At 34.8% G+C, this 15,408-nt stretch overlaps 1 protein-coding gene across 3 annotated transcripts in view; it reads left to right on the top strand.

Annotated features, from left to right (window-relative positions):
- The window catches only part of AFG2A (AFG2 AAA ATPase homolog A), a 337,231-nt gene that overhangs the window by 208,235 nt on the left and 113,588 nt on the right, over nt 1-15,408 (top strand). The gene's annotated exons all lie outside the window — the stretch shown is intronic.

Here is a 15,408-nt window from a genome sequence, read left to right on the forward strand (position 1 = left end):
TATTTGTGTGTGTAGGTACCTTTACTGCATGTAATATTTTTGTTTCTAAATTTTTATTTTCTTTTTAATGTGGAAGTCTCGGTATTTACTAAAATTACATAGCTATGCTATTTGCCATAATAATGCTCACCACATCTTTAGGAAAATACAGTTATCTCATTCACCACACTTTGTGTCATATGTTAATTTTTCTGTTATTTCTTTTCTTTTGGAATCTGTTGTTCTTTTTGTTTGTAAAACAGTATACTTGATGCTGCAACTGTGGCTTTTTGCCATGCATTCTTAGTAGTTCTTGGAACATTTCGTTTAGGAAGTAGGATAATTAGTATATAAACATTGTGTAGCCAAACTACTCTAATTAGTGCCTTTTGGCTGGGATTGAGTGATAAACAAAGTAAGATGCATGTTAACATTCATTCTAAGTTTAGAAAAATTCTGTTAAGGACCTATAGGAGAGCACACACAAGCTATATTGAATATTGTAGTTGTTGAGACCATGAGAGAAAGTTCCATCATCTCAAGTTAATAGTCTCTATTAATAAATTAGTTAACCCTGCAGACTTTCATTAGTTTTAATTATTCAGAAATCTTAAATCTAGCCATCAAGTTATATCCCTAATAACTTTTCACATCTTTATTGAAACTTTTCCTCTTTAATCTATACCTGAACCCATTTCTTTATGTTCCTGCAATCTACTAGTTAAAAGAAGAGCATTGATTGAAACCATCAAAATGAAAGAGATTAAAAAACCAGGTTCAGATGCAAAATATTTTCTCTTACTTTATGGGGCCTTCAATTTTCTTCAATTGAATTTACTGTTTAAGTCTTTTACTGTTGAAAAGCACTCCTTATTTTTGAAGTATAAGTAATCAGAACATTTTTCCCATTAAGATGTTGTCCTGTCAGTCCACATTATTCAAGCTGCTGTCTACATACAGACAGATAATTTTTTATAGAGAGTGAGAACACAACTTTCTGCTAGACAGCTTGTTTTTTTTTTTTTAATTTTTATTTAAAGATTTTTATTTATTCACTTGACAGACAGAGATCACATGTAGGCAGAGGAGATAGGCAGAGAGAGAGGAGGAAGCAGGCTCCCCGTCGAGCAGAGAGCCCGATGTGGGGCTCGATCCCAGGACCCCGGGACCATGACCTGAGCCGAAGGCAGAGGCTTTAACCCACTGAGCCACCCAGGTGCCCCAAGACAGCTTGTTTTTTAGGGGCACTTTGAGTTTCAGTTTGGAGCTAGGGTATGAAGTCTAGCTTACTAGTTCTTAGGAATCTCATTTATAGAATCTTGGTTGTCAGAAAATTCTTTGTGATTAATTTCCTTGTATGAAACTGATGAAAACAGAAAGCAAATATCTTTTAAAAAGTAGAAAACTTAATAAAAATTTGTCAAAGAAATAGAAATGACAATCAAAGCTCTCCCTAAATTTACACTTGAAATACGCACTTGAGTAAACAGATATACTTCCCCAAGTTGAATAAGTTAAACAAGATACTTCTACTAAACTTTCAGGAGATACATCTCCTGTCTCATGCAGATAATCAAAGAAAGAAAAAAAAATTGACTTGGAAAAAATTGACTTGAGGGAAAATTGCTTTCTGGCTAATTTTGCAAGACTTATACAACCTTAAGTCCAAAAGAATAGTACAACAAAAGAGAATCATAGGTCAGTCTTTTACAGTTGTTTAAGTGTGGGAATTCTAAATGAAATGTTACCTAACTAATTCCAACAGACTTTTTAAAAACACAGTTATTTTATCTCTGGAGGGCAAGGATGGTTTAACATAAAAAAAAAAGCAATGAAATTAGATTAATGGTGAAAATATATAATAGACAAAAAACTACATAATTATCTAAAAGAAGATTTTCAAAGTATTTGATAAAATTTAACACCAATTTATGACTAGTAGTCATAAAGTCGAGAAAATGAGAAGTAGAAGGAAACTATGATTGATAAAGTTTAAATACTAAAGCCTATAGCAAATATCACAACTAAATCTTTGAACTTTAAACAAGTTTAGACAAAGCAAGACAATTATACTTAAAGAACGATATTCTTGATATAGATCTGGCTAATCCGAAAAGGAAAAAAAGTGAAATAAAGATGGACAGAGAGAATAGGGGGAAGAGAGAAAAACAAAACAGTCTTTCTTTGGAGATTATGCGATGTCTACATAGACAAAGCATTAGAACTAGCAAAAGCAACGTATATACTTTCAGAAATCAATAGTTTTGTTTTTCTACACTAGCAGTAACTACAGTCCAAAGTTCACAGTAGTTATAAAAATTATAATGCATTTAGACATTAACCTAAAAATGGGTAACAGCTTTATAAAACAAATTGTAAAAATTTACTAAAGGATATAAATGAAAGCTTGAATAAATAAAGAGCTATAACATGTTCATTGGTAGGGCACCTAACTCAAAGATGTCAATTCTCACCAAATGCAATTCCAATTAAAATTTTAATAGGATTTGGGGTGGGAGGATGTGGGAAGACTCAAACTGACTGTGATGAAGAATAAAAATCCACAGATAGCTAAGCCTGTTTTGAAATGTATCTGGAAGAAGAGTGATATTTTGATGAGATTTTAATCCATATTAATAAAAGTAGTTTGGAACTGGCACAGAAGCAGTTGGACTAATGGAACAGAGGTCAGTGCTCAAAAACACTCAACGTGGGGAAGAGGTGTGTTGCTTAATAGGCTCTTGGAAAGACCTGTTTGCTAGATGAAACAAATAAATTTGGACCCCTCCCTCACATCATGTACTGTATGAAATCCAGAGAACAAAGACCTAAAAGTGACAGGTGAAACTGTAGAGCCAATCAAAGAAAATGTTAGAGAAGATCTTTATGGCCTTGGTATATGGAAGAATTTTAACTCTACTCCTAAAGCACAAGCTATCGGGGATAAATTGGTAACTTTACAATGGCAAAACTGAGGATTTCTGTACAGTGAGTTCTAGGATAAAACAAACTTCACATGACAGTAACAGACTGGAAGCAGGTATCTGTAATGTCAAAGCTTAGAAAACATAAACATGTGGACTCTATGAGAACTGCTTGCAAATTCAGGAATAAGAAAGGGAAACAAATTTATAGATAAAAGCAAAGTTATTACTTACCACATCTTGGAAGGAGCCTCCTGAATGGCTGTGTGCATGAAGAGATATTCAACATTCTAAGTAATTAGAGAAGTGCTAATTAAAATAACAGTAACATATCACTTCACACCCATCTAATTGGAAAAACCGTTTTTGAAAACTCAATAGGTAAATAAAAATGAAGGATGAAGATTTGGGGTAATGGGACATTTAAGTACTTCTGGTGGAAATCTAGACTGATGTAGCTTGTCTGAAGAGCAATCCCATAATCCTTAGTGAAAGTATGGATATAACTTGTCACTCAGTAGTCCCATATCTGTGGACATACTACAGTGAAACGCAGCTCAGGTCTATAATGGGGTCTATTCCAGGATGTTTACCTCAGAGTCGTTTCTGGTAGAGTTGAGGACAAAGTGTCTGCCATTAGGGGAATGGTTACAATCTGATAGATGTATCCTGTGGCACACTCTGTAGCCATCAGGAGCAGTAACTTAACTGCTGGCCATGCCCTCCAGCCAGAGACCCTTGTGAACACATACTATAGTGGAACAAATTGGATTTATTGGATTTATTACTTGTAGGGAAGGGGTAACCCCCACTGTGGAGAACTGTGTAACATCTCAGCAAGAGGATGTTGGGAAGCACTTACAAGATCTGAACTTGTGTTGGGTGATTGGTGTGAGGGTTAAAGGTGAGACTTTGCTTTAACTTGGATACTGTCAGAAAGCAGAGGTAATTCTAGGATTGGTTATCTTAATCAAATCATCTATGAGGAAGGAAGAATAGAATGAGGCAAAGCTATAATTGACAGAAATAGCAATCACTCTTAACTAGCAGGGATACGGAATTGGGTTGTTTCTGTGGCTTGGACAATGTTCATATTTTGTCTATGTTCAAACATGATTATGCAGTGGTCTTGTGTTTGTCTTGATTCATTATGGGCACAGAGTGGCCTTTTCTGATGTTGATGTTTTGTGAAATGGCTTATGTTTAGCAGAACACCAACCAAATGTCAGACCAGCTTGTAATAGAATGAAGGCCTTGCTGATAATACTGAGCCAACTCCTAGATGTACTTTTTCTTTTGCAGGCTACAACACCACAAAGAGAACTTAGAAACCTGATAGATTATTGTTTTTTTAAAAAGAAAGATTATTGAAAAGGGCTGACAACAAGATATATGACATAATATTATTTATGTAACTCAAACAGAAAAAATGAAACGATGTGTATTATTCAAGGATGAATGTACATATAAGGCCCTTTACCAAACACATAACTTTTCATCTTTAGTGAGGATGGAGAGAAGGGGCCAGTGACCAGATACTTAAAGGAAACATTTAGTAAAAGAGGAACCTCATGACAGTGTGCTACAGCTTGAAGATGACAATAATTCAGTCTCAGCAGCTAAATCCAAAAACCGGTCTCTACACCAGCAGAAACACAGTAAGGGAAAGAGTGGGAGCCTGTGGCCCAAATTCTTATTTGAATTTACTGCTGTTGCCTTGTGGGAGGTGGGGGGAAAGTAATGCTTTCTTTAAGGTTTTTCCGAAATCTCTTTCATTTCCCGCACCAAGAATGAGCTACTGTAATGATAGCATGTTGATGCTAGTTGAAATAAAGCATGCCCCCCCCAGCATAAAATGAGAGCATTAGTATTTTATGTGGGAACTTGATTCAACTTTAAACATACCCAAAAGCTTTGCATTAAAACAACAAAACAAACCAGCCCCACCCCTTCATATTAGTTGTAGAAAGAGCTAGTTTGTTGCATTTCAGGTAAAAGATTTCTTCATAAGCCTTAAAATTAATGTGTTAGTATCTTGAGAGTACTTCTTAACTAGAAAAGAGCTTTTGAGAAGTAAAGAGACTTCCTGTCTCCCATTCCCACCCCCAGCCTCTAATCAGGGATTCTTTAAAAGTAAGTGTCCTAGTTTCTTGAATGAATTTCCTTCAACTTCTGTAATAAACATTTAGAGATAATATTATAGGTAGTAAGAACAAAGATTCTTTAATTTAGGAAGGGAAACTAAATTTTTACCTTAACACTTTCCTGCTCAATTCTAAAGTGAACATGAAGGTGTATCTCCTGAGGTTCTTGTTAGGCTTTACTTTGCCCTTTCCAGTGTTTCTACCACATTGGGCCCCCATGGCTTCCTAGGCATGTTTTCAAGATAAGCTAATATACCTATGAAGGGCACGCTGCCTCTCTGTCTTGTCTTCTATTAGTTCTTATTTTTATTGACTGTGTTTTGGAACACGTGTTTTGCTGTTATTTTTGAAACATTTGTTCTCTTACATCATTTTATAGTCAGTCAGGGGCAGTGGATACTATGATGGGTTTTTTTAAAGTTTTTATTTAAATTCCAGTAGTTAACATAAAGTTTAATATTAGTTTCAGGTGTACAGTACAATGATTCAGCACTTCCATACAACATCCAGTGCTCATCACAAGTGTACTCCTTAATCCCCATCATCTATTTAATTCACTCCCCCCACCCAGCCACATCCCCCCTGGTAATCATCAGTTTGTTCCCTATAGTTAAGAGTCTGTTTCTTGGTTAGCCTCTCTCTCTCTCTCTCTCTCTCTCTCTCTTTCTCTCTTTTCTTTTTCCCCTTTGCTCATTTGTTGCTTTTCTTAAATACCATATATGAGTGAAATCATATGGTATGTATCTTACGCTGACTTATTTCACTTAGCATAATACTCTCTAACTCCATTCATGTCATTGCAAGTGGCAACATTTCATGCCTTTTATGGCTGAGTAGTATTCCACTGTGGAGATATATATACCACATCTTCTTTATCCATTCATCCGTTGATGGACATTTGGACTGTTTCCATAATTTGGTTATTGTTGATAATGCTGCTGTAAACATCGGGGTGCATGTACCACTTTGAATTAGTATTTTTTTATTTGAGTAAATACCTATTAGTCTAATTGCTGGATCATAGATTAGCTCTATTTTTACTTTTTGAGGAACCTCAATATCATTTTCCAGAGTGCCTGCACCAGTTTGCATTCCCACCAAAGGTGCAAGAGTGTTCCCTTTCTCCACATCCTCGCCAATACCTATTATTTCTTGTGCTGTTGATTTTAGCCATTCTGACAGGTGTGAGGTGATATCTCATTGTAGCTTTGATTTGCATTTCCCTGATAATGAGTGATGTCATCTTTTCATGTATCTGCTGACCATGTGGATGTCTTCTTTGGAGAAATGTCTGTTTATGTCTTCTCTCCATACTATGATAGTTCTTATGTCATCTAATCTTATTAACTCATCTAGTTATCTGAACTTCATTAACATTATAGGAACAAGTATATAATTTAGTCTGTAAGCATCCAAAACCCTAAAATTAGTTTTTAAGGGTAATTATTCTTTATTACGCTACCTTTATAAATCCCTGTCAGATCCCTGGGTTTCTTCCATGTCTTCTAGAAAATATAATGAATTTTGATTTAAGAAACAAACATACCTCCATTTACATTCTTGCACAATACCCCAATTGGTGCATTACTCTGGAATTTTGCTTATTAAAACAGAAGTTATGATATCTCTGTATTGTGTAAGACCTCTGTTTTCTTGGGAAAAAGCACATCGTTTCCAATAGAACTTACTCATTCAGACTTCTGGTTTTGATCTCCTGAAATATCTATGTGTTTCATCTCTAAAACTATTTAGCAAATTCCACATTTGTTTTATGTAGATAGGGTTGTATATAAATTATTGTAATTCACACTTTCCTGTAAAACAGTATGAAGAACGATAGCTTACAACCTCTTTAAAACCCATAGCATGACGGACATACTGCGTTTGTAATAAAGAATAGTAAGAATAAAATGTTGTTGCAAGCATACAGAATACTTTTTAATTCCACATGCCCCTGTACTTCATTAATACCTGCTGATAGGCTTCCCACAGCTGCATATGGTCCATTCCAGATTCTGAAACTTGGTTGCATTAAAATGTGAGTGAAAATGCTTGAACTGCCTTTGAGCTTTTGGAATAAAGGGAGCAAGTGGACACCATTATGATTTTATTCCCCTCATCCCCACCCAACCAGCTTGCCTTCCAAGACCTATTTATGTTTTTTATATCCCCTGCATCCTTGGGCTTAGCATTATAAAACACAATGAGAAGCCAAAAAAAAAAAAAAAAAAAGAATACCTTTTGAGAAACTCTTTTCAAGTTAGTATACCTATATGGACAAGGACCATAGGCAGTTCTTCCTGCAGATGCTAACAGTCTGGAAGAAGAAGTAGAATAGGAGCAGACAGGTTGCCTCCTCACCTAAATATCTGAATGTTGTGGGGGTTTTTTTGGTTTTTGGGTTTTTTTGTAAAATCTTCAAATCATCAACTCACACCACACTTTAAATAGGACTTTATTTAGTATCTCCGTATCAGGACTGGAACTTGACACAATTTTCCATACATGTGCACACACACATAATAAATGTCTCCCTCTTGTAACTGCTGTAAGAATTAGTGCTTACAGCATTGGGTATTCTGTTAAAATCATTAACTTGAAATAGTGTTCTTTCCAAGGGAATTTTATCAGAAAGAATATAAGGTGTTTTTTTTTTTTTTTTTTTTTTTTTTTTTTTTTAAAGAGATTTTTTTTTTTTTTTTTTTTTAAAGATTTTATTTATTTGACAGAGAGAAATCAGAGCTAGGCAGACAGAGAGAAGGGGAAGCAGGCTCCTGCTGAGCAGAGAGCCCGATGCGGGGCTCGATCCCAGGACCCTGAGATCATGACCAGAGCTGAAGGCAGAGGCTTAAACCCCTGAGCCACCCAGGCGCCCCAGAAAGAATATAAGGTGTTTTGAGCATGTGATTCCAAAGGAAAGGGAAAGCTAATAAAGAACTTAGTAGTATAACCACTGATTTAGCTATTTTACAGGTACAATTTGGAACTAAAGTGGTTTTTTAAAAAAAAATAGCTATTTTAGCCACTATGGTGGTAGGAGACAGATTTAATATTTATAGAGGTTCATATGTGGTACCTTTGGCTTTAAAAGTAATTGTGGTTGGCACTGTAGTAGGAAGTCATCTCGGGTCACTACTGACAACTAATATCCAATGTTTCTAGTAGGTGTGGGCCAGAATTTGATTTGTTTTATGAGGAGGTGATTATTTATCTATTTAGGGAAGGTAAGTTTTATTTTTGGCGTTCATACTAGAATTCTCTATCCTGGTTCTTATGTTTTTGCACATTATAGATTCTCCAATAGAAATTTCTGATAACACAAGTGTTTACAATCAGAAAATAGTTCACTTTAAAATATTTTAGTGTTCTGAAGGAGAAAAGGGTATTGTCTTTAATTCCTTCTTTATGGAGAAGTTTTAACTACATTTTAAAATTGTGCCTTATTACCTGATATACTAATGTGTATGGGTGGTATTCTTTTTGTTCCTATGTCTCAATATCTCTGCTTTTCTTTAAAATGAGGGTCTGCAAACTTTTTCTATAAAGGCCCAGATAGTAAGTATTTTAGGCCACATATGGTCTTTGTTGCATCCCCTCCCATGCCATCATCTTTTCCAGCTCTTTATCCTCCTCCTCTGTTTTTTTACAACCTTTTAAAAATGTAGAAACCATTCTAAGCTTGAGTGGCCTACAAAAGCAGAGTTTGACCTACTGACTGTTTTAAGTGAGCCCCTAGTTTCCAAACCCAGTTCTGCCCAAGCTCACTTGTGCTTTGGGGCCATTGGTACGTTGGCTTTGGCTTCTCTGACCCTTTTATGAAGAGACCCTAAATATCTTCCAGCTTGCATGGTCTATGAAATACCTATACATCTGCTTTTGTTTTTTCATTTTAAGTACATAATGTAGTTGTTACAGAGTTTAGCTGTGCTTCAATTACATTTCGTTAATGCCTGGGTTAGTATCATCTAGGGCTAAGCTATCTGGCATGTGAACTCAGTGTTAGAAAGTCTGAATTTGAGTCCTTGATTTGCCACTGACTAGACTCTGATCTCAGGCAAGCCACCAGACCACTCTAAGTTTCAATTTCCTCTTCATCAAATTGAGGAAATAACACCAACTCTGCCTACCTCTTAAAATTGCTTAATTTTTTTCTAATTGAAATGGAGATACTGAAAATGCTTTGTAAACTACAAAACATAAAATATTTTAAATCATTCTTTTAAGCTACATGCTTTTTATAACCGTGAATTTCCCTAGAATTTTTTATTACAGGAAAAAAAATGTTTTTAATTTAAAACCGCTTACTTAAGTAACGGTAGACAATAAGGCCAATAGTTCTTAGTATAAGATTTGGAGAAGAGTAGACCTTCAAATGCTTAGTTCTTCAAGGTATCAGTAACTCTTTCAAACCAGAGCTAATACTTAGATTTTGATTACATTATTCCTTTTCTAATGGTATCAGGTGTTCTCTAGAATATAGATAACATAGTTCTTAATATAATGCCTTGAGCATAGTAACCTCTCAAATATTTGCTGACTTTCTGTAGGACCTTAGTCTGCTTTGGCATCAGATGTTCCTATTTAACCTCTCAGCTGTAAATAATTGCATTTTTATACTTGGAGTATAAAACTGTTGGCTTTCCTTCCTTCGTAGTTGTTATTAAATTCTCCATAGATGTTTGCTCCATTCCCTCAATAGTTCTCCTTTCTTCTTTATTCAATGACAGAAGAATGGAAAGAAGAATATTCCCTAAGACTGGACAAGTCTTAACAATTACAAGATAGTTAATTCCCAGTTTGCTCTTTTTCTTAACCCCCCCTCGCATCAGTTTTTCCCATCAAAAGCCACTTTAAACCAATTTTCTTGTACTAAAAGCTATACCTTGGTTTATGGAAGCTAATCTGAATGGGGGCAGGTGGGAAGAAAACTCTAGAAATCTGAGATACTTAGTTTTGTGATATATACAACTTAAAGAGGAAAAAAGCAGACTGACCTAATTTTGTGCTCCTCAAATCTGACTATACATTAGAATCACCAGATGAACTTTGAAAAACCAAGGATTTCCTGGCCCTGATGCAGACTTACTGAATCAGAATCTTTGAAGGGGTCAGGCCTAGGAAAAGGTATTTTTAAAAAGACTCAGTTTGAAAACCAGTAAAGTAGTTGCTAGTGTGGTCTTTAGAGTAGGGCACATGTGAGTTTGAATTCTGGCTGTTATTTACTACCCATATAAATTTGAGCAAATTATTTTACCCAAAAAAGTAAAGATAATAATGAAATTTTATGTTGTAGAAGTTTTCAAGGATTAAATGAGATAGTATAGCATTTAAGTGCTTGACACATAACACCCAATAAATTGTTTATTATTGTACATAACTGTAATATTATTTTTCTTACAGATCCTGTATTTCTTAGAAAAATGTTAAACAGAATTTAAATTTCGAATACAATTTTATTTGAATTAGAATTTGAATACAAATTTATCTCGTCACAGTCTCATGTTAAATTAGTTCTGCTACCTGTGAATTTTCACAGTCGTCTTAATAAAAATATCAAGCTATATATTCACTCTGTGGTTTTCTTATGAGAGCTGGGCACTTTTTATAGTAGTGGCAAGTACATGTTTCCAGTAGGCCGAGGAGAATAAACCTGTCCATTTGGCAGAAACAACTACTTCAAATTCTAATCTAATGCAGTAAAAAAAAAATTTTTTTTTGAAAAGAAAGAGTACATTTTTTTTTAATGTTCATTGCTTGATTTCCACAAGGCCCAACTTGATTTTTTTTTTTTTTTTTAAAGACTAAAGCCACAGCTGAGTCAGGGGAAGCTAGTACATGTGAGAATATGGATGGTAATTTTAGCAAACATTTAGTTTTCTTTAAAAAACTGCTTTCAAATATTATAGCAGAAGAAAGAAATTATATGTCAGTTATACGTGTTAAGTATCTGTGTAGACTTCTATAGTTTTTAGCATCCTAAATATTGTGAGATCCATTAAGAAGATTTTTACCCTCTTATGTTTGCCCCTACTTTGAGGAAATAAGTCCATTCTTATTTTTCATGCTTCATGCATTATGCCATGCTAAGTATTGTCTTACTTTAAAAAAGAAAAAAATCATTGGCCCAGTAGTTTGGATGTATTCTATGAAACAATGAATTTCCTACCACAGTTATGTATGAAGAGGATTCCATTCAGTAAGGTCTAGTATAACCATTGCTAAAATAAAAATAAGCAGTGAAAAGCCATTATAAAATAGCCAGTAATGTTAGTTCTTTGGGTTAGAACAATAAATTCCTAGGCATAGCTGTATAAATTACTACATCAGTTGAATTTGGCCAAGTCAAAGCTCTAGTTTACGGCAGAGGCAAGCTTAAAACTCTGGTCTTCTGGTGGAAGCTATCCCTTTATTTAGAGGATGAGGCCTCAGTTATGACAATTTGGTGCTCACCCCTTCCAAGAGATGGATTTGGTTGATGGATTCTTAGAGACTATTGAGACCAGGTATTTGAAGAATTGGAATAATATTAGTAATAACAGTTACCCTTTATTCAGACACTGAGTTGGTGTTTTACCAACTTCTAATTTAATTTGTATCCGGTCACCTTATGAGATACTTTTATTACGTCTATTTTAGAGTTCGTTATCTACCTAATATTAATAATTTTGTAACATTAAAAACAGCCATAATATTAAGTATTATTAGAGTAGCTACTGTAGGACCTTTTATTTGACACTGCCCTTTACTTTGTATTTTACACATTATTTCATTTAACAAGATGACCTTGTGAGAATATAAGTATAAATACTCACATTTCAGACATACCTCCTGACACTAAACAGTTACAGTAACTTACCCAAATTCATACAAACTGAGGTTTGAACTCAGGTTTGATTCCAAATTTCATTCCCTGTCCCACAGCATTCCTCTTCAGAGCTACACTCAGTAAAAGTGGCATTACTTGGGCAATAGGGTAGGAGTGTCAGAGCAGGACATCCTCTCTTCTTAAACATGTAGGAGTTCGCCCAGTTAGTATGCTTTAATTTTCTAAGATAAAAATATGTCAAAAAAAAAATATGTCACTGTTTTACTGTTGTCCAGTTGTAGAAAGTCAGTTTAGAGCTACAACACAAAAGGACTTTTAAAAGTTACTGGAAGCTAAGTGTTGTAATGGCTTTCTATGAATTACTCAGAAATCTTCTCCAGGTATGATTTTCTCCAGGTAAGATTGCTGAATTACCCAGAGATCTTCTCCAAGGGGTCTTTTGTTAGGTGAAGTTGGAACATAGATTCAAAATGCTAAGCTTTGGCTCTTTTGTAGCTAATCTGATTAAACATTTAAAGTCTCACATTCAGGGACCTGGGTGGCTCAGTTGGTTAAGTGACTGCCTTCCGCTCAGGTCATGATCCCCGGTGTCCTGGGAAAGAGGCTTGTGTTGGGCACTGTACTCAGAGGGGAGTCTGCTTCTCCCTCTCCCTCTGCCCCGCCCCAACTTGTGCTTGCTTGCTCTCTCTCTTGCACTCTTTCTCAAATAAATAAATAAAATATTTTTTAAAAAATAAAGTCACAAATTCATGATAAGGATGTAATATCAAGAGGCTTCCAGGTGACTCCATTGGTTAAGCATCTTCCCTGGACTCAGGTCATGGTCCCAGGGTCCTGGGATGGAGCCCCGCATCAGGCTCTCTGCTCAGCGGGGAGTCTGCTACTCCCTCTGCCTGCTGCTCCCCCTGCTTGTGCGCTGCTTGCTCTCTCTCTCTCTCTCTCTCTCTGTCAAATGAATAAATAAAATCTTTAAAACAAAAGAATGCAGTGTCAGAATTTTTATAGGTTTTAATAATAACATAGTAGCCTGGGAAATCCTGTGTAAGAATTATTTTGGAGACAGATCATATATACATTTCTATTTTAGTTCACAACTGCTAATAATAGTTGATACTGATAATATATTGATTCATTTTAGATGGATATTATGACTACAGAATAATTAAAATAAGGGATGATCTTAACACAAGCAGTGGAAAACTGAATAAAAATTATTAAGGATAGAAGTTTTACTTTTACTTGTCCAAGATCATGGTTTTTCAGAACATGGGATGGTTCCACATTATTATATTTTGCCTAAGACGCTTTTATTTACTAAAATATACCTTTTAGTAAATAATTATAACATGTTCCGGTAGAGGTTGGTGGGCATGTCAAAGCTGGATGCTTCATTTTCTTTAATGGTAATGTGCTTTTCTGATTTGTAGGCTTTTGTTTTCTAGAATCTAATAACCTTATAAAAGATACATCATTTTTAATTTGAACTGTAGTTGGAGTGTCTAACCGAATGCCTTCAGACATGGTTTGTAGTTTTCCTTTAAGTTTCATTCTTTAAAAATATTGACCTTTAGGAGCATGAAAGGAAAATAATGAAAACTGTATTTATGAAGAGTGGTAAAAGAACTGAACATGTATGTCTTTAGGAATGAGGAATATGAAGCCTTTTGAGATGTTCCTAAAAACTCCACATGCTAGTTGACCATTTAAAAATGGGAGTACAGGGGTGCCTAGGTGGCTCAGTGGGTTAACCCTCTGCCTTTGGCTCAAGTCATGATCTCTGGGTTTTGGGATCGAGCCCCGCATCGGGCTCTCTGCTCAGTGGGGAGCCTGCTTCCCCTTTCTCTCTGCCTGCCTCTCTGCCTACTTGTGATCTCTCTTTCTGTCAAATAAATAAATAAAATCTTTAAAAATAGATAAATAAAAATAAAAATAGGAGTACAGGTGTGGGTGGTGGGGGTGGTGGTGTGCAGAACATGTACCTGCAAACTCTGATGAATGGCACCTGCTGGCATGTGAGAGGAGCACCACTTGTGATTGGGGAATTCTGCTGTTGACCAGGAATATGCTGAGATGTTAAATTTTCTCTTTGTAATTAGAGTATTACGGAGATAGGACAGTCTTTGTTTATTAAGAATATTAATAAATGTTCTCTTGGATATTTCTATTTGAAGCTTAGAAAATTCTGGCATCAAAACTATATTTATTACTGACTCCAAGTAATAACTGAATTATTTTATCAATTGTATCTAAACTAAAGATCCTCCACAACTCTTTATGCCCTAAGGAAAAAGGCTGAATTTAATATTTAAGTTATATATGTAGAAATGTAATATATAATATTTAAATATTAAGATTATTTAAATTATTTAAATACTATTCTTCTGGACTTTAAGAAAAAAAGGAAGAAGTGAAATTACTCTTTTATTCTTATAAATCTTTCACTTTTATTCCCTATTGTTAAATATATAGAATACAATATTATATAGTCCACGTAAATTAAAATTTTGTATATTTTTAGGATTTATATATTCTTGTATCTGTTCCTTAGTAGAATGGATACATTCCTACAAAGTTTGCTCTGCAGCAACTTTCTATTTGAATGATTTTTTTTTTCCTCAGTAATTTCCATTATAACATTAAAAATACAAGCCATTCTATTTCTGACCTCTAACTATCAAAATCATTTTCTTTATTGAAGTATAGTTGACAAATTATGTTTGTTTTTAAACATCTATATCCTTAAAAGCAATGACTTCCCCATCCCATAAAATATTAACAACCTTGAAATATTAATAACATTTCTGCAGTGCACTCAAAAGCCAGAATCTTTGGCAGAAAGATTATCATTCTTATTTTTCTTCATGAAGTATTCCTTAATCATTAGACGATCACATGAGCTTTAGTGATTAGGCTACACTTTTATGCTAGTGTGGAACTACTTTGTCACTTCAGATATTATCTCTGGGTTAACAATATCTTTTCCTTAGTCTTTTTCCTTCCTCAGAACCTACTGATCTTTTCCAAAAGTCTTGACTTGAATCATTCTATTTTAAAATGCCAGTCATAAAAATTAATTGTGTTTTGATGGTTTATTATATATCAAGTCACAAAAGCATCAGATTATATATCATATACATATGATAGTATATCAGATTGTAGTTGGGGATCATAGCTGTGGACTATTAGATGTTGTACTGGGCCCCCAAGTTCTGAGAATCCGCTAGCTCTTCTCTGTAGAACAATGCTGAGGCAGTTGACAAGTGTCTTAAATTTGCAGCTTTATCAGATAAATTACTATTCATTATTCCTAAATGCACATCCTTCTTACAGGGTTAAGTATATGAGATAATTTCTGTAAAACACTAAGGAACCAAACATAGTTGTTGGTTATGGCTGTCATGACTTCATGTCATTCTTCCCTGGGTCACACTTCCCCGTTTTTTCCAAGGACTTTCTGGAGCTTTTATATGCAGTTTCAAAAATATATATATATTTTTCTCAAATCAGTATATAGTACACTTGAAACCAATATAAC

The sequence above is a fragment of the Martes martes genome, assembly GCF_963455335.1.
Source record: "Martes martes genome assembly, chromosome: 2".
NCBI classification, from domain to species: domain Eukaryota; kingdom Metazoa; phylum Chordata; class Mammalia; order Carnivora; family Mustelidae; genus Martes; species Martes martes.